The following is a 23,826-nucleotide window of genomic DNA, read 5'->3' as shown; positions in this document are numbered from 1 at the left end:
ATTATCATTAATCTGCCCTTTACGCTGTCCTGAACTAATCTGCTATAGGTCGTCGTTCTTCTCGAGACCGCCTACGTGTTTTTCTTTTTGCCACTGCTGCAATCGATCATAAAAAACGCGCATCGAACTGGCAGCTCCCGTGAGTATATCCCCTATCAATGGGGCACAGACAGCCGCGACTCTCACTGGGAAGATGATGACAACGAACGGCTGTCTGATAATTAGCCGGCGTATCATTGCTCTTGTTTATATGTCTTTGCAGCTTTATCTGAATGGATAGGCTTAGTACGTGAACAAGGAAGTGTGTTTCACACACTACTAATTTACGCTATTTTCTCTCTAACTAGATAGGTACTTCGTTACATTTTCCGGTATAGGACGCTTGACCGCGTACGTCAAATAGACTATTCGATAAAGTGCGGCTCAATCCCAAGGACCACATATTCGACAAAAACCCGTCAAGGGTAAATTCCACAGGCAAATATCTGTTATCAAATAGAGCGTGCATATTTTTTGGCGATACGATATTGTTAGATTGAGTTATAGGTCTTTTTTTTTTTTGTTTTTATTCTATTCTACTATTATATTTACGTTATGCTTCCTACGAACTACGTGTAATGTGCGCATTTACGCTTTGACGCAAAAAGCACGAAGTTCTGATAAACGTTTGTTCTGCTCTGCAAATATTTAGGAAATTCGTTATATCAGTATTGTTTCATACAACATGTCTTAGAGTTTATGTTTGCCGGTCGCCTAGCTCTCGTGCTGCTTCCTCTGAAGTCAGCACATAATGTCGCTTAATATATAAAGAGCTCAGGTTTTTCGTCACATACTGCACGTGCCTGTCTCAGACATGTCTTTTCGTAGAATATATCAGATATGTCAAAAGCTTTGTTCAGGCATTTGGCGATTATTTCTCGAGAATTTCCAGCTGAAACCTTTTTGTCTCTATGTGTTATTTCCAGGTTTGTCTCACGGTAGAGTTTCTTTTGTAGTGTTCAACTACCAATTCCTTCGTGCCGTTTTGTCACTGTCATTCGTGTTTGATATCTTCACTACCGTAACCTTGCGCACGATACCGCCATCACCAGCAGCTGACTATAATTTTCAAATGACTTATGAAAGAGCCTGAAGATTTCCGTGGAAGCGACACCGTCAATTCTTATCGCCAACGACGCCATAACAAGAACGCCTACCCAATCTGCTCTGAGCTTACTAACACCTGAGTCTGCCGCTGATGCCTTTTCCGTTCAGACTGGCCTGTGTCCGCGCGTTTCGGTGTCATACAACGCCCATGTCGTCGTCACTCGTAGCAACAGGGTTCATTTACAAGCGGCAGACCCAAGAGGCAAAGATGATTCTTGGTGCCAGCGACTGCTATTAGGATAAGCATTTCCACCAGCGTCAATAATGTGGAAGAAGTGTTACCGCCTTGTACACTGCTGCTGTTATGTTTATACTAAAAAATATTCGTGGCCTTTCGCTTGTTTGTCCCTCGTCTTTGTCGCACTAATTGCCAAGGCCATGAGGCCTGATTTGCCTTCTTTTTCCCGGTTGCTAAAATGAAAAGAGAGTTGAACGTAAAGCACTGGCACTTCGTTAATGTGCTTCTCTCTCTATTGCTAGCTCGACGCAGTAATACGGTCTTATCAACGTGTAGCCATCGAGTGATTCGATTTCTGATACGCACACTATTCAAAGTCCCCTCAGCTATTTTTTCGCTAGGGACAGCTCAGACAAGAGCCAGGACTGACTCATACACCCACAGTATGGCGTAGAGCAAGCACGACGTCGCTCGGAACAAATTGAGCCCTTGACGCATCGCACAAGCTGTTTTTGTTGTTATCGTTGTTACCGTCGCTGATTATGGTGCTATATAAATGCTGAACATCGCCGCAACACAAAGCCACCAGCCGGTAAACACTTTCCGGCGAACGCAGATTCCTGTTCCCCATCAGGTTAATATCTTACTGGAGTTACAGGAGCAACCATTTAGCGATAGTGGGCAAACGTCTGCTACCGCTACCGCCGTTGCCATCATCATCGTCGGCGTTCTTCGTCTTTACGTAAATGTAATCATTACACCATGCGATACTATGTTTAGTATACTCAATTGCCTCCGAAAGCCGCGTTGTTTATCTCGCCGCCCCCGCTCTTGCTGCCGCTGTACTGTTATACGTATCGTCACATATAGAAATATGAAATTTATTTATTTGATTTTTATGAAAAAATTGACGATTTCTATGGAAAGCTGCTAGCGTAGTCGAAGAAGAAGTGTCAGTAAACATGATCGGCCATTGGCTGTTGACAACTGGTGTCATACACAGAACAGGACACAATAAACACGACATGGCTATTGAAGTGTCCCGTCGGATCCTATGTAGTTATACGATGACATTGAATGTAACAGTAGCAAACAGTGATTGAGTGATACAGATTGTAATATGGCGCCCATATCCATATGGACTATGTTAATGTGTTTTGTTGTCGTTTCTCGCTGCTCTCATCAGCTCTGACAGCTGGGCACCCGAAAAACGTGCAAGCATAATTTTTTAATCGGCATTTAACAAATTCAAACAAGAAGAAAGCTATGAATCAATGCTAGTATATTTCTATGTTGTCATATGTAATAGTACAGAGTCACAAATGTTCAGACCTCGAGAAAGCTCAGGAGAATTTTCGTTGTGACCTTTTAATCTTATGGGTCCCAAGCTAGATCTGCTTCTCGGACAAGCAACTGTTCTACCACGTCGAGTTGGGCCACTTCTGCTCGTCGGTCCGGCGCTGGCGACAAGAATTAATCGCGGCGTTGTACAGTGACTAACACTGGACGGGATCGAGTCTTGTTGAAGGTCATATCTATCAATATTTAGCCAGCTGCATGACATGAAGCTGGTTCGAATCACTTCGGAGCATCTTGCAAGTCTGTCATAGTCAGGCCAGCTCACAAATCCACGAGAATGAGTCGGACAACCAGAGGCCTGTGACCAGGCCCAGCTCGACCAAGCTTACCGAGCTGAGCCTATTCGTACTATTCGAATACATAAAAACGAGGAGTGCTACCTCATAGCTCCGAAGCTGCTGCCCGGTCCGCTTAAGAATAGGCAGTCTTGAGCACGTTATGAATTCGGCGCACACTCAGGCGTATAGATATAAGGGCGTGTCACCCCCTATGGCCGATATCCTCTGACAACAGCGCGTAAACTTTCGGATTCGTACGAGACAGAGCCTCTGTTAGCCCCTACTTATGCGTGAACCAATATCACCATCGGGCGATGAACAAGTAGTATACACGGTGATAGGTAGACTGAAGGACGTTCTATTAGAATAGAGGGAGCACAAAATAAGTGCGAGCAGTGATCTGCCGTTCATGCAAATGCTGAGACAGAAAATAACACAGCTTGAACCTTATCCGTGTCTCGAATTTTGCCAACATCCAGTGGTGAGTCGGCATCAATGAATGCGTTAAATAGGGCTAGAGGGCCCATATGCTGAAATAAACTTCTAAATTCTGGCAAAATGAATGCAGTTCAAAATGGACTAAACATTTGACATTAGTTCTTTTCACTTAATTAATCGTTCAGCGTAATTTATATAATAATAATCACAGTATCCCGGTATTTTGCAAGGTATCTCCTAAAAAAATAGTATGCCCAATTAATTATAGATTAACTTCATGAGATGATGCGTCACTCTATTTTATATAGACATAATAGACATTCCCTATTCTAACATTATCATGCACTGGTTACTAATAATGTGGCGTCCTTCTCCAGCCTACTAGACTCTCAAAAAACAAGAAACTTTCATACAATGCGCGAGTTGTAAACGACCGATATTCAGCCACTTCGAGATTATTGATGATAACACTAGAGGCAATGATGGTTCCGCAATTTGCGCCTACAACCTCACGCAGTGACAAGCTGGCAAGATGGACGACAGATATTGGCTACTCTGCAAGCACTTCGTTTGTTTCCTCCGTTGCTGTCTTCTGATATAGCCGTAATACGTTAACGACACGGTCAAGGATCCCGGGATCATGGGCGAGGACGCAACGCTCCGGCAACGGTTAACGAGATGAGGCCAAATTCGACCTTTCCATGAGGGGTGCTTCACAACTGTTTTTTTCGGGACGACTGCTACTACTTCGATGTCGCCATCATACCTATAACAATAGCTGCTGCTGTACCCGGTGCACAAGATCATCCTCGACATACGAAGGTTATTAAGTCGGCAGCAGCGCAGGGGTACGGAGTTTGCTGGGTGCGTGAAGCAAACAAATGAAGCCAACGGTGGAGTATCGAGGTTTAAAATGAGAAACTACTTAGAGTTATGAAATGTGCAAGTGAACGAGAGGCCGCTGCAGTGGATGGAACTGATCGACCAACCTGATTCTAGTATGTAGACTTAAGTTATATTAACTTCTAGCTAGGCAGACTAAGTAAGAAGCCAGCCGAAGAGGTCAAGGGTGGATTCAACAGCTGTTTTGCCGTCGAAAAAGGTCGTGGTAAAGGTGAAGCAAAGAGCTGCGCTCGTCAGAAAACCGGTTTATCTTTCATCCATCTCAACCTGTAATTGACTCCTGCGCGCATTCCGTATGGGGACGTGAAACACTGCCCATTCACTGGGTTCACTTTATAGCCAAAACGAACAAAGTCGCCCGTCCGATCTCGACTAAAGCAATAAAAAGCCCGGCCAGCCCCTTCTCAACGTGTTTGGTTCTAATTTAACCGCTTACTTTCTATTTTTTCAATATATTTCTCGTTTTATTGGCCATTCGATAGCCTCCGCAACCACGACCATTACGACCCCGAATTAAGCCACTGCGAAACGGCGAGTACGCTTGTTAAAATATCCATAACTACTGGCGGTGCCTGTTTGCTAAAACGAACGCCACCTGAAATTCCAGGTAGGTCATGTTCTGCATATGATGAAACCCATTGTCAATTAATAGTCGTCAACTGGTGTATTTAAAGGTAAAAGTGTGATAAACAAATTCATAATTGTATTTATCTCTTATTATTCAAACTGCCTAGGCCACACACCAAAAACTCTTTTCGCTGTGTCTGTTTCTTTAATTACTGCATCGCTCTTAATTCCGTTTACAGAATACCATCCAGTATTAGATGTCACAAGGAACTTAATGGCTCATCCAGTCCCATTTTAATATATGTTTAAAGCAACAGGGAGCTGGTTAAGTCTAAGCAATTTAGGCTGGATGGGTCTGAGGAGGTCAGCCAGCTGGCAGCCTCTCACTACACAGATTCGCTTGCCACGTGGCTCTGCTCGATCGACTGCATAGCCATGCCACTCTATACGCAGCAGAAGCATCGTTTAAAAAAATAACCCAGTCTTCGCCTCAGCCTCATCAACCGTCAGATATAAGTACATCTACGGGGAATGTGGGTGGATTCTCTGCTTCTGTCCAGCTTCTTGCGCCTTTATGTATGACCTTCCGCGCTTCGCTTCTATGTCAAACAGAAATGATGATTGCTATTGTCTGAGGTGGAGGTTGTTTGGGAGAAGTAGCTCATAGCGTTGGTCGGTCCCTTTAGCTGCTGCTCACTATAACACCGTCGGCTGGGTTGCCTCCGAGATGTCCAGCCGAGGCAGGAGTCATCGTGTCCCTCCCACTGTTGGCCTATTCAAGTAAAGGCCCGCAGAGCTCATGAAGAATACGACGGGAGAAATGGAGCAATGCGGTTTACAAAGTTAGCTCATCCCTGACTCGCCTTGTCTTTTACTTGCTAGGACACACAGGCATCAGCGTTACGGCCAAGACGAATCAGCCTCTGTCTTTAACCAAAGACCAATTAACCAAGGTCACGTACCAGCATCATGGCTCTGCGCTGGTACCAGCGGCCGAGAATTAAGCACGGAATGGAGTATTGTAGGCGGCCATAATTATTGCTTACCGTACGCACGCACATATACACTGGCCAATCCTTCACATACAGGACCGTCGCTACATGCCATATTGACGCCGTATGTTCGGCTCGATATGAAGCCTAGAAGAGTAAGAAAATAAAGCATGATAGTAAGAGAATAACGGCATACCGTTAACAGCAAGGTGGTTGAAAACAAGAAACGGAAGATGCGTCTGTGTACGTTATGCCCTTCAATTCGCGTTGTCGAACCGTCTCTGCCCTAAAAACGTCACTTTTCGGGAACCGTAGCATGTACAGTGCAACCCGATTTTTTTGTCTATCCCGTAACCTGTCTCACATTCCGATAATGGCGACTAGAACCAGCGCTCGCCGAATACTAGTCACGACAGCAAGCAGGTTCACTTGTCGATCGGGCTTAAACGTACAGATATATACACTAAGAGCTGAGAACGGGCATTTATGGACACCTTTTGGCACCGGGTTTGGCGATCTATTTTAGGAACAACAGCGATCCGTTCACTCCCATATAATGTACTTCTATTGACTACAGTTTCTGCTGCTTCGCTAGAACTGCTGCGGAGATTCTGTTCGAAAAGTTAGCCGTCGGATGCTATTGTATTGTGTCTCAAATGTGAAGATTTGTACCCTTTGGTTTGAGCTTATTGATAATGGCAGTCTGCTTTTCCTTTTCGGCAGCGGCTGCCTATGCTGCAGCGACCTTTGCTACTTTCCGATACTTATCCTCTTTCGTTGTTGTGCCGGCGTTATCGCAGCGGAACGGATTGGGTGCGAATGACGAGCAAAAACTCTAGGGGCTCATAAAGGCAGGGCTAGCGTTAGGCAGTACGTAACATGTTACGAGCGTGCCATAGTGTTGCAGCAATGCACTTGTAGCTCAAATAGCAGTACGTTATTCTGTCCTGCTGCGTTGTTTTTCTCCCTATGCCCTTACTTTGTCTTGCCTACCCACTCGACAAGGACAAAGCGCTGGCGAACGACAACGAAAAAGATGATCGGCGGCGTTAGGAGTTGACTACAGGCCGAGGCTGCTGGTGCTGGTGCTGATGTTGATAATGGTGATGACCATCATAAATATGATTGCTGTCCAGCTAGGGGCCAGCAGCGATCGGTCCGGCAACGTCGGCCCATGGCGTCCATCGTCTACTATAGATCTGCCATCTCTACCATTACTGTCGTCGGCACTCGGCTGAGCATAGTTGCTAACGCTATGACGCTACCTATAAGCTTGCCTAGGTCACGCTAATCTAGATCAGTATTATGCACTCCAGTAGAGTTCAGCTAAGTCGTTTTCTCAGATAAATAGTGTACCGTCCTCCCCATGGGCATCGTTTTTCTAGCTTGTATTTCGACGGTGGGGGCATCCGCGTGAGCTGTTGCATCGTTCTACTAGTACTGCAGCTTTCCGTAAAATTATAACGTTCGTATGTACTTGTGTGGACTGACATTTGGCAGCAAGCGGGGGTAACTGGAAGAACTACTGGCCACTTGATCTTGCTGAGTAGTCAGCAAATCTACATTTTACCGAATGATGGCCCCCTTAATTTTGTGGCCTTCTCGAAAGAAAACGCACGGAAAATAGAATGTCTGCCATCGACCAAGGAATTGTTGTTATTGCCGTCAGTAATGTCACAGCTAGAGACAGAGAAGAAACGTTAGCGCGGAGCCAAATCCTTGTTGCAAAGCAAGGCAGGCTGAGAAGGAATACCACGGGGGACAAAAAAGGGAAAAAGAACGAACTTTTTTCTAACTACTCCCCCGAGACTGACACAAGCGGACAATCTTCCGATCCTGCTTTGCTCTCGTAGTCTGTGTCGTTCATTACGGTTACTTCTATTCCAGACTTCGACCTTTTATCCTGGCCATTATAAATATGATCATTGCCATCATTCAAAAGATGAAGGGAACACGTTGGGCAATAGGGCACCACAGAAACTGGAAGACGAGGGCAAAGTATAGCTTTAGCGGGGTTTGTCAAGTAGTACAACAAATTGTAAACCCGACCTATTGTATGAAGGGTACCAAGAACACTCAAGTCGAGGCAAAACAGTCAATAGCCAGCTAATGTTACTTCAGTGGAATGGCAAGGGCTGCTTCTTGCGACCGTGCTATGTACAGCAGCAGCCAAGGACGACATGAGTAAATTTAGGGAGTCAGCTAGAGGACTAAAGAGTCCTACTGGTCTCAATCGTTGTCCTTTCTTGTGGCCTGTCGTTAGAATCGTCATGCACAATCAAATGTAATATTAACACTCAGCCATCACCCGACAAGCTGGCGCTCCGGCGATGGTGGAAGCTGCTGGAATAGTAACAAAGACAACAACGTCAACGACATCCACTCTAGGAATCAACAATCTTCAGCTTCGTTCTGTCTATCAGTGGACAACTATAGGGTCGGAGACATCTGACTTGTCATCTGCCAACGGGTTCTGACGTTACTGTTTTTGTTAGCTGCTGACTCCGGCCCCAACTGCAGAACCCCCGCCATGTCGCCTGTTCCAGGTGAAGTAATATTCGATTGGCTATATATTTATGGATAGCGGGCTTGTCACCGGATTATTAAGAAGTATATGTTGCACAGCATGGCCTGGACATCATGTGGAAGCAGCTATGGCACCATTCACGATCATGAGCTTGACGCGAGAAAACAGCCTGCTTGAGTCTGCTTGTTTCTCGGTCACCCTTCCCCTCGGATGTATGAGCAATGGTGAGGCAGGGTAAAAATACAAGACGTGTAGCTCCTCATTATCAGCACGCGGAAAAATATATAAAAGTTCCCGTAAAAGTTTTTTTTGCTAATAGATATCATTATTATTCAGGGTAGTGTACGCAGCAAAGCGATATAAAGGGGGCACGGAGGGCTTGACAACTCTTATCTGTTTCTAGAAGTTCTACGACGCCGGAAAATAATGAGTACTTTGGCGCCTGCTGCTCGAGAAGCAAGCGCATCATTCATCTCATTTACATTTTTGCTCAAGCAAGGAATATGGGGGGTTGAGGAGTAGCCCATTTGTGGCGGGAATTGCGGTAGCGGGTTTTTGCCAGTGACTCAGTCTGACCTTCTGGCATGCATCTGTGTCGAAGAGCTGTACGGCGCCGGCGGTAGAGGGCCGGCTAGTTTGCTATTATAGATTTCCGTCTGTAAAATACTATGGCGTTCGCCTAGAACCGATGATATCTATGCATATACATATACGTGTGTAACTATATGCATGTTTACGTGTGACTTTGATCGTGTTGTGTGCATCCGGTGCTTAAGACACAAGTGATCGCAAATGGGGAGATCGGCCGTAGATGTATACGAGTTAAGAGTCCTCCACCGGCTTTTTACGATATGCTGCTCTTGGCGATCTCTTCTTTCCACACAATAAACTGACTTTTTTTACCAGCGGCAGCAGCGCTACTGGCAGCTACAAGGGCCAAAAAGGTCTAGTACAACACGGCAAGCTGGCCGGTCCTGGGCCGCCGATATGTGCACCGTTTTGCCTTCTAAAACTGCTACACTTTGCGTGACACCCAGCTTCAGGCCTTCACTTATTTCTTCTTTAACAGTGCCACTTCATGGTCACTCTGTGTTGGTCCGACAGATACCCTCTTGCTGTGCATCTACTCGCGCACACTTTATGATGGCTGGTTAAGTTATCGTTTTGCTTGGCACACTTTAACTTACACTGCCTTTAGTGGAACCGTTAGTCGGGTGTCTGGCCAACTGGAGCCAGCCTCTGATCCTCGCGCCGCTATCTGCCAGGTTGTTTGCTCTCTCTATCGTCGGCGGTGAGCCTGACGCTAACTCAGTCAGCAGGCGCCCTATTGTGATTCTGGTTCCCTGGCCTGCCGCCTTCTCCACCAGACCCTGTGGAACCGATGAGTGCTTTTACTGCTTCTTTTTGCGGCCACTAGGGTGACGGAGCCAATAAAGACGGTAGGCGTCGTGGTGATATCGCCGTTCAGCAAAATAGCTATTGTCGGACCAACTTGCGCACTCACACGGATAACAGTCGGCGAATATTCGGAGTGACCAGGTATCCCAAAAGTATCTTTCTATCGCTCCGTATGTCTGTCGGTATGTGTAAATACCGTTTCTAATATGGCAATATTATGTAGTACGTAAGATGATAGGGGAGAAGCAGTTATTAGTCACCGCAATGTTAGCCTAGCTAACTGAAGTTGAAGGAAAATCAGTAGGCTTCGTAAGAAGGAGCTATTTCGATCCAATTAACCGTACAAAGAGGTAGCTTTGTAAGCAACATATATAAGTATTTTTAGGTACTTGGGTGTTCATTTATTTTGACGTAAAACGATCTCACGATTCAGCATTGATATGGTACTGAATTTTACTACACTCGTGGTTTACTTATCCAGTACATATATATTCAAGAAACATGGCGGTCCCGGCAGGACGCAGGGCTTTTCTGAATCTGGAAGCCTTTTCCGTAAAATCATCGCATTCTGTTTTCGTGTTGGTCAGCGACAGATGATCAAAATAATGCCAAGAATTCACACCCATGCATCAGAAAATACTGAATAGTGACACTCCTGTTATATGCCCACATCGCACGAAGCGGGCATAAGCGTCCGCCCATGTAACGAGAGTTTCGTGCACTTTAGAATGGTGGATTTGCTCATGGCGGAAATTTCGCGATTCCGTTTGATCCTGTAAAGAGATTGCTTACAGATTCTTTTTAAAGAGAAATACGGTTAAATATTCATATAAGATTGTCTTTCAGTCTTCCGGTATCATTCCGCCCCATTCCCTTCTGCATCCCCACACACAACAGTCATAGATACTTCGAGACAACATACCATTCTACCAGGTGCCTCTGCATGCACACATATATGAATATATAATGTGAGCATATGCCGATCTTGTCCGACTCTCTATTTTGAATAATAATATAAATTCTTGATCTATGCTTCTGCTGTCGCTACTTGGGCAACTTCGTCGACTGGCCATTCCCAGCTGCTATATTCTGCAATTTCAGGTCTAAGCGACGAATCGGTCAGCCAGCGGGTGAGTAACGATTTGACTGGACGCGAGGCGACGTTTTAGCGGTGGTAGTGTCCGTGGTACGGTTGTTTCTGTGGTTCTGCCGCCATTTTGGGTTGCTCTGCAGATGTTGCATGCAGCAGCTGCTGGTATTGCCTTCTAGTTAAGGGGCGGTAGTTACGGACTCTGCTGCTGTCAGTAGCTAAGAGTTCTCGCTGATTGCAGAATCGGGTTGATCCCGAGCCTGTTAGTGGTGTATCTGTATAACGGTCTTGTGTGTAGTAAATTTGTTGGGTTCGGGAAGAAGAAGCAATGGGAGGTTGGGGAAGGGTGAGCGCCAGTCGAGGGCATTCAACAATACGGCGCATTCGCGTGAGTTGCTGGCTCTGCTGTGGCCTCTGCAATGGTCAACGGCATCACAGGGGTCGGCAATGGCCTACTGCTGCTGCTGCTGCTGCCGCTGCTGTGGTGGCCAGTGATAAAGTACATAAGCCTCTGCCACTCTTCGACTGCAGACGGCTACAGGCTTTATGCATTTCACTTAGGGCTAACAAGCATCCCTTACCGCAATGCTGTCGGTCCCCTTACATTGAACAGCGCTGTCTCGTTAGTTTAGTTGGACGAAATCGAAAATCACGATCCAGAGCCCCGGTCGAAATCGGAAGGCCGCGCAGCATCGACCGACCGGTAACAATGACTGAACCTATAGAGCCACCAGCGGTGGACGTGATCCTGAAAGTTGCGCGAATCCGATCGTGTGTATCTGCCCATTACATATAGTTGTGGTAATGGTTTCTAATGTGTATATTTATTTTTTATCGGATTTTATAGCATATTAGGTATAGGAATATGGGCTACATTACAATCAACTGTAGGAACTTACGAGCTGAAATAGTCCGGTTCAATTGCACTATAAACTACCAATATGTTATATCCTTTATTCGAAACTTTTTGATTTAAGAATATTATGATTGTATTCACACAAGCTTTATTATATGGCGGACGACCAATTATACGATTGGCAAGGTGATGAGTGGAAAGTCAAGCTGGCGGCGATAGGTGAAGTACGACTAGATAAATCATTATTATAACAGCAACTTCTAGTTATTTCTTGCATGAGCTCTAAGTTAACTTTTTGTATATAAATTATAATTAGATGGGGTGGGGGAAAGCAGCGCAGTGCTACCGGTATATGCAAGAATAAATGAAACAGCGGTACGGCAACATCGATATACGCACATATGTCATATATTATCTTATGTGCACAATAGACTCAAAGCTCTAGAGGGCTTCCAATGTGGCAAAGCCAAAATGGCTGGCTCCAATCTGATTCTCTTGTCTGCCTCCTAGTCTGTTTCCTACCATCATTAGATTGTTATTTCCATGTGATTTCATTACATAGGCTGGCCATTTTCTCTCCTCACAATAACGTGTCGTACTGCTGTGCACCATTTGTGTATGCGGGCATGTGCAAGCCTGTTGTTTAAACAGTTGCTGTCACTAATCTAGCGTAGAACGATTTGTTTTATGCGTCTTGTCTTCTATATCTAGCTATTGAGTGTTCGTAATCTTACGGTGCTTTACGTGACAGCACGGCAAACTATCGCGGCTACGTCTGCCACGTTCCACGATATTTGCTGCGGCTGTACAAAACTTGTTCAATGCCTGGGTAACCTGAACGTTGGGGTTTGGATGGCAGTCACCTGCTACGTGCGCGCGTTCCTTGTGATACAAGCACGACCCAATTGTTGTTGTTGTTGTTGTTAAACCCGGCCCTAGCGATTTGCTGTCTTTACCTACTGTTACTACTGCTACCTGTTACTACACAGTCGTGTTAATGTAGCGACAGAGACAAAATAGTGTCTGAGTAAATAAGTTGGCCAGTCAACTGGTTATTTGTTTCTAAAGATGCTTTTTTTTTTTTTTTTTCTGAGAACCGATACTCGGTATTGCCTACCTATGACTGTGGGTAAGTTATACTGTCGATAAATGAGCGAAAATCACGAACTGGAAAAATCAATTTGGATCTATTAAAATATGCCTGTACATTTATGGCTTACTGTAGCTCTAGCAGTTAGCTCTTCATCTGCCTGTCACTATTGACTATTTTGTCACATTTTTCATCTCAGACTGCCAACTCGAAAGAACCAAATAAGCTTTAGTTTATTTCACTACTTTTCTTTTGCCATCGGGACTTAGCTATTGCGACCCTGTCAAGCCAGTTACTTTATTCAGCCGTCCGTCCGGGCGGAATAACGTTTTCGGATGAGGCCAGACTTGGCTGCTTTCGTCTCCAATTAACAATGAAATCAAATGATCTCAGCGAACCAACTGCAATTAAACTTGAATATTAAATGGGTTAGATAAAACAGGTTGCCGCTTAGGCTAGCTTACTTGATAGTACTAGTCACCTGGCGGTTTGCTAGGCTGGTCGAGCCAAATTATAGAGTTGGTAGAGCTGACAGCCAGGTCGTCTGGGGTCACAACTGCATTGACAGCTCACCCTCTGAAGGACGATCGATCACCAAACCTTCCACAGGTACAAAGGTTTGGCAAGAGGGTGACTCTGACGGCATCCTCACAGAAGAACTCTGTCGTACTGTTCTTAACCGCATATTTAAAACAGTCGCAAAACCGGTTCACTGCTGCTACCGCCATTCCACAACACCGCGTACCTATATTGATCACGTTGACAACAGATGAACGTGTCGGATCAGACCGAACAGAGAACTAGTATATAGGCGAAAGACAGAGAGAAACACAAAGAAGGAAAGGTAGACCCGTGCCGCATTCTTCAGATTGGCGTTGTGTAGTTGACACATTGCGGCGGCCAACTGACGTTTGAACAGGCCGGCGGTGAAAAGGGAACAGAAACATGAACCAGATGCTCCGTAAGCCACAGATCATCCGCTTACTCTCACGTGTAAGTAATTCGTCCCATCGATAAAGTAGCGGTACTTGGGTGTTGTTCTTTTTACGTACAATATAAACTGGGCCAATCTTTTGCGCGCGTAATATGCATACCCGAACTCGCATGCGGTTTTCGTTACATTGCCCTCTAGTTAACAGGACAGCTTTTGCTAGGACCGTCTAAGTATGAACTAACTTAAGCGTGCGTCATATACATGGTTGTTGCCACATTTATGGGCATGACAGCTGATAAGACGCAGGCTTAAAAAGGCCGGGATTTCGGCTTGATGAAGTGGGCTATCGCGAGGCCGAGCGATCAGCATTAGCCTTGGCGCTCAGCTCTCGCTGTGGAGAAAGACGATTAAACGTGCTGCTGGATTCGCGAAACCTAAAAGGATCAATGTAGGGAAGTGGTGAAGGAAAAACGGCATCCCGCCACTTGATGCTGGAAACACGACCATTGAAATGAGTCGACCTTTTTGCTGGTTATGGACGAATCTGTGAACGACGTCCGATCCGTCTCGATAACAGTTGGACACCACCCGTACTGAAGAAACGAGTTGAAGGATTGCTTGACATAAAGGCTCGTTGAGGGTAAGGTTACTTTTGCTGTCTTTGTGGTAGTAACTGGCCACGATCCCTGTTTATGCAGCAGCTCTGATTTTTTGAGAACGGGCCTGTCGTACTAGAATGCTGTCCCCTAGTTTGGCTTCGTCTCGTCGACGGAATCAAAGGGATAACGTTACACCTCCTATTTGAATCTCTGATATAGACCGAAATTATGGACACTGCAGCCAATCCACGACATAAATTAATGAAGTTGAAACCAAAAAGTAATCATTTGTTATATTTATTGAAGACCTTTACGGAGTATGTATTCTAATATTGAAACTGGTAAAAGTTAATGTAGCGACTCTTGCGGGTTATATTTCATCAGTACATACATACTTTCCAATAAATAAACCAGAATTTTGTTACTTTATATTCAAATTGTGTAGCATTTCGTGGTTTATATTGCATTAAATAATTCGCGGTAGCTCGATTGATTAATGATATTTGTGGTAGACACCGGCCACAGCTGACTGAAGCTTTACATATAGTACATTCTTCCCACCATAAGAAATCAGACAATTGATTTTTATATTAAACTCAATTGAGACCTCTTACGGTTCAGAATGTGTAGGCAGACGTCCAAATGGATAGTTGAGATTCGAGTTTTTCCTGATGTCTCCAATATAACAAAGGAGTAGCAATTTCTCCCAACAGAACTCAAACGTTTTTTTCACTAGCCATCAGTCGTAGCGATGGCTCCGTTAAAAGGCATCTGGAAGTACGACATGTCTCCTATAAAGGCGAATCCACAGTAGGACCGCACATTGCCAGTCCCTTGTCGCTTTGTTAACGAAGGCTGGATTTGTTTTTCGCAGTTGCCACTGGTCCAGCTGCACCACCAGTCTTTCTAAAACAACATTAGAAAATGCAATCGTAGTTGAAGTAGCTAGCTAAGTAGACAGAATGCCAGCAATCCTGATCCCATGCCACTACCGAACAAGTAAACCAGCTCGACAGCCAACCAGGTCTATTAGCTTTGTTCGATAAAGATTGACGCCAGCAGCGCCGGTCGTGGGCGGCAGCGGCCGAGGGCATTACATATTAGTGCGCCGGTAACTCAGCGGTAGTAATGATTCAAGCTACGCAGTTTAGGCTCTTAATGTTAGCTCTAAGATTAGCTAAAAAGTTCAGCAAAGCAGCCATCGCTATATCCCGCAACGGTCTCGTTTATATTCCGTTCAGCTATTCGATTTCGCTGTGCGTTCAAATCGGGAAAACTCTTGATTTACTTTTTCACGAGGCGGCGGCCGCCCCTCCTAGCTGCGCAAAATCCTAAATCGATGCTGACGATAACGGCTGCTGCCAGGCCAAAGGGCTCAAGGAATGAGGGCTTTGGAGCTGGCTGTAGTCTATAAGCGGCGACTGGTGCGCCACACCATGTGGGTCTGTTGACGGAGTATGCCAAAATCCTTTCTATGGCTATTTTCAAATAAACTCGTCATCGCTATGAGTAACTACAATTGACCTACGTAAATCTGGCTTGTTTAAGTCTGGGGATGCCGCAATCTAGCAAAAAAACACCTGTCAGCAAAGGTGGACACTTTTCAAAAATGGAGACTCGATGGTTCACAAAGTGAGCTACATCCTCCCATGCATTGTGTAAGATACCTCATAGCCAGCCAATACCCGCTAAATTGTTCCTCCACCTCGCGCATATATAGACACCAAAGCTTGATGCACTTACTCAACTGCCGCACATCACTTCCCATAGCCCCTTGCCGTAGAGCCTTCAGCTCCTGCTGCGTATATCCTTTTCTCCTTGGTACGTCAAGTACCGTTAACTGCTTACGACGACTATTTCACGTGCCAGCTTAATTTATGGAGTCAACTCATCGATCAACAGCGGTTCAGTGGTCCCACACGACTAGAGCCTAATGAGTAAATACTCGGCCGTCCATTTCCGCTAGCCAGAGCGGGTTCAGCTAAAATACGACTTGCTTTTACTTACAGTGAAGCTTTAAAGGAAGCGCCTACGCACTGGCAGCGACCTGCTGATCGGCTTAATCAAGGTTACATCAACTCGCATCACATAGCTATACTCATTATTGGATTGAGCTTCAACGAACAGAGTGCGAAGATCGTAACCGCTGATCAACTGGTTGGTGAGTCGTATGTGTCAAAAGTTCTCATCAGCGTCCAATATCTGTACATTCGAATTATATTTAACTAGATTAACACATGTAGTCCTCCACTAATATGATATATACGCGTTTTATAAAGGGTCTCTGATTAGCTGTAATGAATCATGTCTACTGTGGCAGGCTTGAACGTGAAATTGACAGACAGACGCTAGAAACTACCCCGATATGTTACTAGTATACTTCTTATCGTTATAAAAACACGCTAAGCTACAGCAGGCAATAGGAATCTAGTTGTTTCTTTTGTTATGCTATTTTTTTGTACTTCGTAAACTATTGCCATCCGTTGGCCGGGAGATGAAAAGCGTGTAGTCTTTTTGACGTCAGCTAGAAATGCTTTACACGCCAGTCTTAAATACATTGGAGATACCTAATATCATATATAATTTAGGCGGGCGCCCACTGAACCTCTACTGCTTTTGATACTACGTAGGATCGAAGCCAAACAATAACGCTGAATTTGTAACTAGCTTTTCCCTTGCTAAACAAAGAAGAAGAAAGGAGGCATCCTAGTCTGTATGATGCTAAATTTTGACCACGTCCCTCTTAAATTCTGTCAGTTATCTTCTTCCGCGTTTCATTTCCTTTATATGCAACATATGTTTAGAGAATCAGATTAGATAGATCAGATAGAGACAGAAGCATTCGTTTATGCCTACTGGCATGCCCGTGCAGGAAATGTTTCACACCGCTTTTATTAGGTACGCTGCTATCCAGATAAGCCCACAGATCTATATAATTAATTGTAATCAAAGTGTGGACTAGAAAATAGATAGGTGTGAGCCTGGCTCTCAACTTGACTTGGGTATGATTGTTGTTAATCCGGTCCATATTGTCCACGTCGCGCCTCGGAGAGGCCAAGTGGATCCAAAAAAGGAAGGCTTCTATAAAATGAAACCTTTCTTATCCAATGATAAGTGGCTTACCCTGCTGTTTATCCTGTCGTTGTGCCGATTTCGAATAAGCTGATGTCAATTACTACGTAGAGTTTTCGCTTATGTGATGTACTATATGATGAGAAACGGATAGCTGCACCTCGATGGAAATTTGAAAAGGCTGGGTTTGTTGGGTTCGGTCGATATACCGGGAGCAGGATGTACAATAAAGCCGAACACGAACTAAACGACGTATTCCGGCTTAAGGCTTTACAGTCAACGAAGGGCGACCTATAACAAGCGGTCGAAACGTGCTCCGTAAGCTTCTTCTGAGCGAGTTCTGCTACAGAGGTTCACTCGGCCTGTTGTAAGCTTTAAGATTATGGGAAAAGGAGCAACTTTATATGCTTTTTTTCACACTGTCGCGTACCGCGTTGCGGGCATTCTAGCAAAGTGAAGGTTGCAGAAAGTAACTAAGCCCAGTTAGCGTAGATAAAAAGAGTAAAAACTAGACAGAAAATTACGATATAGTACAAAATCCAACTAACATTGGAATATGATTATTGTAGGAATGAAACACGTGCGATTCCAAGTATCATTATAATGAATTTATTACACAAAAAAGACGGATCGGATTTGCCGTTCACCTTATATGTTAGGTAATCTGAAAGACACCGAAACACTGATTCGTATCCATATAATCATAGGTAGGAACACAGATTCGTATGGACGCACCCAGCGACAGCAACGCTAACAACACCGGCTGCAGCATTATCAATTCAACTAACACAGTACAATTACTTGATATGCCCGTACATATTTACCGTATTGTATACATGGAGTACGTAAGGTATAGGTACATCGTCAGCTGGCAACCCTTACATTTTTGTGTGACTAAGCCTTCTCTTTGATTGGCTGCAAGGCAGGTACTGCTAATGCCGGCGTCTGCAAGGCGCAACTGATCATAGTGCAGCTTGTCTTTACCGTACACAAAGATCATCACTCAGTGTTTAGTGGACGATCGTTGCTACAACTGCTAATCATAAACAATAGCTATCACAAGGTTGAAGGCTGGTACACGTCGGCGAGCTGACGACGTGCAGTCGGACTGTCGTCTGCTGTCGTCAGCTATTGGAGTGAAACAATATATTACCTGAAAACGGGTTAAGTCAAGGATATTGGCGCACCACGAATGGTTCCTCCCATGTTGTGCACCTAGGTGTCAAGGCAAACTAAATAAACAATGCAGTGAGTATATTGGTTAGTAGTGGAAATGTACGTCTGAAAATCTATTTCCAGCTGTAATCGTGTTCAGTGTTGTCCACTAGCGACACACATGTTGCCACCATGCCGCATACGGAGAAATGTACCGTTTTTAAATCGAAGACACCGATCTTTTTGGTCCCTTGTGCAAAATTAGCTTCACCAACAGCAGCAGAACTTCTAAGCAAACGCGATCCCTTATCAAGTTCGTGTTTTTCTATGTTCATACGTGCCCACTGTGTCTTTACCGCTAATCCTATAGACGCACTACCTATGCTGACCAGTTATTTTCCACTCTCTTTTCCTGTATTCCACTATGGTCACAGTTATGTGAATGCTTTTCCCCAATTTTGATTCTGGTCACAACGACCGCAGCGAATTGCACACCCCATAATGTTCCTACATCATATTGATGTAAAAATATTTACAGATAGTACGTACTGTAGTTGCCGGTTGGGGCAGTTGTCGCTGCTGTAACGATGACGCGTCCATCGAGGTCCTGGGCACCCGGCCGGCGAATTGACACTAACAGCGACCCTACAAAATGACAGGGCCTGACGGTCACCATTATCCCGTACGAAGTCGTATGGCATAAAACTTAAACGTCGAGTTTGTTCTGGCAGGCAAAGTTGGACGCGCCCGCGCTGCCCTTGCCGCCGAATGTTTCGGTGTCTCTATTAGGCTAGCTAGTGGTCGTATGCTGCCCAAACTGCCTTGAGCGCCACTGTGCAAGTACGATGCAGTACTCGTGGTAGAGTAAAGGATGCTCACCGCCAGGGACAGTGACAAAATGGCTATATACATATATATTTGTTGTGGTTTGATAGCTGATCGCCAGCACTTGTAGTGTGAATGGTAACGTCTCGTAAACTTCTAAGAAGCAGCCCTGTATTGTAAATAGTTTAGCGACTATTCACAATGAATCTACTCGAGTAGCTATTTGTAGGTTCGACGTGTTGTCGTAGCAACGATGAGTATTCGTTCTTGGGTCCTGACACCTGCAATCGGTTGCATGATGTTTATTTGACACATTAAGTACTCTAGCAGAGTAGAAAAGCATCGGTTGATTCATAGGCCTGTTTGCATCAGGTTATTTCAACTTTGTTTCCATGCTGAAAACACAATAAACCATAGAAAGAGTGAGTAAAAGATATTTTATAGACGAAGTAAAATAGGTGGAGAGTAAAGCCATTCACTATGGCCTAATGCAGAAACTTTATAGGGGGTATAGTGCCAATATTAGCAACAGACTGGTTGTCTAATTGAATCGCCGGCGGATTCGTGCCATCAATCGTCGCCATAAGGAATCAATGTTTCCAAAGATGGTAGCTGCCTCAAGGCGGGGCAGCCGACGCCTGTTAACGCTGCATACACGCCAACAGCAGACGTGTAAAGAACTCAGCGGTTCAATGCGTCTCTAGCAACTCCAGCAAAACAGATCCAGCAAGCCTGAGCTATTAATATCACATCGAATCGATAACTTGAAAATGCTGGGCACTAGCAAGCGATGCGTCAGCCGCTTAACAGAGTAAACGCTATCCGGAAAGGTAGAGGAAGTAGGATCCAAGTGGAAGCACCAACGACGGCAGGAGCAAGGAAAACGACCGTCACCGTCGTCTGTGTCTTGCCTAGGTTTGCAATGCTTAAAAACCCTTCTTATAAGGAATGTTGTTTAAAGGGAAAATAACTGAAAAAGAAAGATAACGATAATAAAGGACAATATGACGATCGACTACGTCGGAGAACTCAAGATCCTCATACTGTTCATAATGTCGTCCTTTCTTTAATGAGAAGGTGGTACATATACGTGCTTCAAAGCAGCTTCAAACTTAGTCAATAATAAGTGTAATGAAGTCGTGGAATGACTTTGTTTGCTGTAATACATTATTTGCTCGTAGTGTGCCACACAGAACTTACACAGACCCGCCCTCCGTTACCATTTCCACGATTCTTTTTTCTGGTTTATTTTGTGCGGATGAATAATAATTTCCGCAAATGACAAGGTTCAAAATGAACCGATTGCGATAAATACCGCGGCTTCGATGTGTTGTTCTTCCCGTCGTACTCTTGTCCACTCTCCTTACCCCCTTTCGCTGTCTCCCTTTCCCTGCCTTTCGGAGTTTGTCTATCACCTTTTTTGTCCTCAACAAGGAACTCGTCGTCAATTTATGCAGCAAAAGCCACAATAACGGCGACAAGTTTCTCAAGATTCCGAAGCATCATGAGAGCACCGTCGGGTTCAGTTTAGGGCTCCCTAGCCCGCAAGAGGGGTCAATGGGACAGGAAGGAAAAGTGAGACCATCGCCACACGCTAAACGTCCTAGCGGTAGCAAAGAGCAGATGACACGGCAAAAAATCAAATCTGCGGATGGGCAACAGGACCAAAGGCCAAACGGCGGCAGCAGCAATAACGGCAGTAGCATTTCAACAAGGAAAGAAACAGCAATGAACCAGCGCGTCCGGGTGATGAATGAATACCGAAACGGAAATAATAACAAAATGGCAATTGTAATGGCGACCGTCTTGCTCATCAGCAGGTAAGACCTGGAAAGAGGGCCCGTATTTGCGATACTTGGCATTCTGTGTTTGATGCGAATGGCCGGTCTTTTCGGTGCGCGATACGAGCACCCAGAAGATTGACGGAAAGAGAATCAGCACTGGTTTACACTCACCTGGGGCTACCCTACGCCCCTTTTGTTTCTTGTTGCTTCAGCCCTACAATAATGGATACATACGTGAATGCACCATGAAAACGGACTTCGCTCTACTTTGAGATTCGCCTGAGAAGCCTTGTTCTTCCCCGATGTAGTTTTGCCGCTATTGTACGGACAAGGCAGGTGATCCGCTTTATACAACTGCCAGTGACCCCATTCGATTGGGTTCGGTTCGTCCGGAACAAAAAGCCGCTGATGGTACTCATTGGCATCAAGACCGGCGACAGCTGTCGAGAGAGAACGACATGTCCACATGAAGTTCCTGGTCGTCGTCTCAGAACAATAAACAAGCAACCGCCTAATAGAAGACCGGAAACACGAAAGAAGCAAAAGAAGAATACTCAATGCTGGAGAAAAAGGGTATCCTTTTTCTGAAAACTTTTCGATCTCCCTACTCACAGTGGGGGACAGCCAATTTTCGATTAATTTTCACAAGCATGTGCTATGTGCGTTTATCCGTATAGTAATAAGAAATACATTGGAGAAACTATAAGTTAGAAAACCACTGGCGCTGCTAGTCATTAAACTTAAAAAAAGTACATTTTGACTTTATACTTTTTCGCTTCTAAGGCGCACTTAAATTGTATCATTACTCGAGTTGCGTTAAGTTGTTATGCTGTGGATGTTATGTTTTTTCTCAATCATTTTTTATTTAATGGTTCGGATCATCGTCATCGTCATAATCATCGTTAGTTCTGCAAATGGCAGTGGCAGAACCATACGTATGCGTACACTGCGAACATCGCTTTTGATTATATGTATTTTCTATTTTTGACTTTAGAACTTTAACTTTTTCTTTTTTTTATGAACTACGTGTATGTACGCACATATTAACAGTAGCAGTTGTGTTTAGACGAAAGTTTTTCTGTTCAAGCAGTTAGTCTGAGTACATTCCACCAGCTTAAAACCATAAAAGCCAGTGGCACACATTACAAGATTTAGACAACGATTTTCAAATTATAGATTGACTAAACATCCGCGTATCTGCCCTATCTTCCCTGGTCGGTCTCACAACCACCCCCTCCCTCTTTCTCCCTGAAGGTTATGGATGTAACCATGTCGACCTGCAGTAAAAGACCTAACAACGATCGCGCTTCGACTGGTTGGCTGCCAATTAAACATTATAGCTTAACCGTATTTGTCGTTTGACACTGACAGCTCGAAATATCTATTTGCCTCTCTATCTTCAAACTTCACATGCTTTTCCTTCATTTACCTCCACTCGTCAATATTGATCATAACTGCTTGCATACGGAGCGTCTTTTTTAGCTGACCATTCCTGGAAGTGTATTGAGTATAAACAAATTCCATTCATGTCGGAGTCGACCTCCGCGAACACTTTAGAGCCGTTCGTCTCTAACACCTTCCGATGCCCGCGCATTCAAATTTTCTTATAGGCCCATATTCCCAGCAAGTCTTAACCACTTCTCTTTTTCTCTTCGTGTTTTCCTGAGCTTTGCCTCTTTGCTTTTGTCACCCGCCGGAAAGCGGCAGCTAAAATTAAACTTCAGACTCAAACCGATAAATCCCGAAGCTGTCGGTAAATCTTTTCTAGTCGAATGCGCCTTTTCCTCAGCGATGTTTCGATTTCTGGTGATCGCGTCGGCTGTTCTCTGACTCTTCCATGTGTGACATGTCTGGCTGCCTGAAACTACGACTGCTAACAATCCTCACTGAAGCTTAGAAAAAACAGGGGAAAGCATTGAGAAAAGAGTTGTTGGGTAGCGAAGAAGTGAGTGCCGTTCTGGGCTTGCCTGGGCGTTTTTAAGGAAATCGGAAGGACAGTATTGCAGTTGTTGATAACGTACAATGGGCATAAGCGTACTCAGCGAACCATTCACTGGGTCAGACGTACTCCTTTTCTGCCCCTCTCGGCGACGCGGATGGAAAGAGTTGAGCTCGGCAGCCCCGGAGCGAACGAGCGAACTTAGAAAGGCCCGCCTAGGTCAAGCTCGACTGAGGCTTACAGTCGGATGAGTCCAGGACTGAGACGGTCGGCCTCGTTTGCCGAACGCGACTTGTCTCGTCGCGTTGCTGCACGGGCAGATCTAGCAGATCCGGAGCACTATCTGGAGATTGCGAGGGGAGAAGTGTTTACCCTGTCTCTTACGCGTAAGTGTCTTCTTCCCCTGTAGATGGAGAATAAATCTGGAGAGAATATTCTGGACCAAATCTGTTGAGCAATGGCAATTGAAAGGGCGAGAGCAGCAGTGCCGTAGCAGCAGCATCATCATCTAAAAGTATTAGTCAGTAAATCGACATTGTCGCTTCTGTTTGTCGTCGTTGGGAAAGGTCCAGGCAAGGTTGCCGACAAAGACCCTCTCGGAGTTGAAAACGATTTTTTTAGGTGGAATGACGACGACGGCTGTCCGCAGATCGATTTGCAATGTATATATATATATATATATATATAGTCACGGGG

At 44.9% G+C, this 23,826-nt stretch overlaps 1 protein-coding gene and 1 long non-coding RNA gene across 12 annotated transcripts in view; both read right to left on the bottom strand.

Moving 5' to 3' along the window:
* LOC111266205 (octopamine receptor beta-2R) overlaps positions 1-23,826 on the bottom strand; it is a 136,359-nt gene that overhangs the window by 72,642 nt on the left and 39,891 nt on the right. The gene's annotated exons all lie outside the window — the stretch shown is intronic.
* Positions 18,018-21,873, bottom strand: LOC147752716 (uncharacterized). Its single transcript, XR_015313338.1, has 2 exons — positions 19,132-21,873; positions 18,018-18,580 (listed from the first exon to the last, which is right to left on the bottom strand). It is a non-coding gene; the product is annotated as an uncharacterized LOC147752716 (long non-coding RNA).

Source organism: Varroa jacobsoni, unplaced genomic scaffold, assembly GCF_002532875.2.
Source record: "Varroa jacobsoni isolate VJ856 unplaced genomic scaffold, vjacob_1.0 scaffold_1063, whole genome shotgun sequence".
Classification (NCBI taxonomy): domain Eukaryota; kingdom Metazoa; phylum Arthropoda; class Arachnida; order Mesostigmata; family Varroidae; genus Varroa; species Varroa jacobsoni.
The sequence above is the reverse complement of the archived record's forward strand: the minus strand, read 5'-3'. Positions and strand labels throughout refer to the sequence as shown.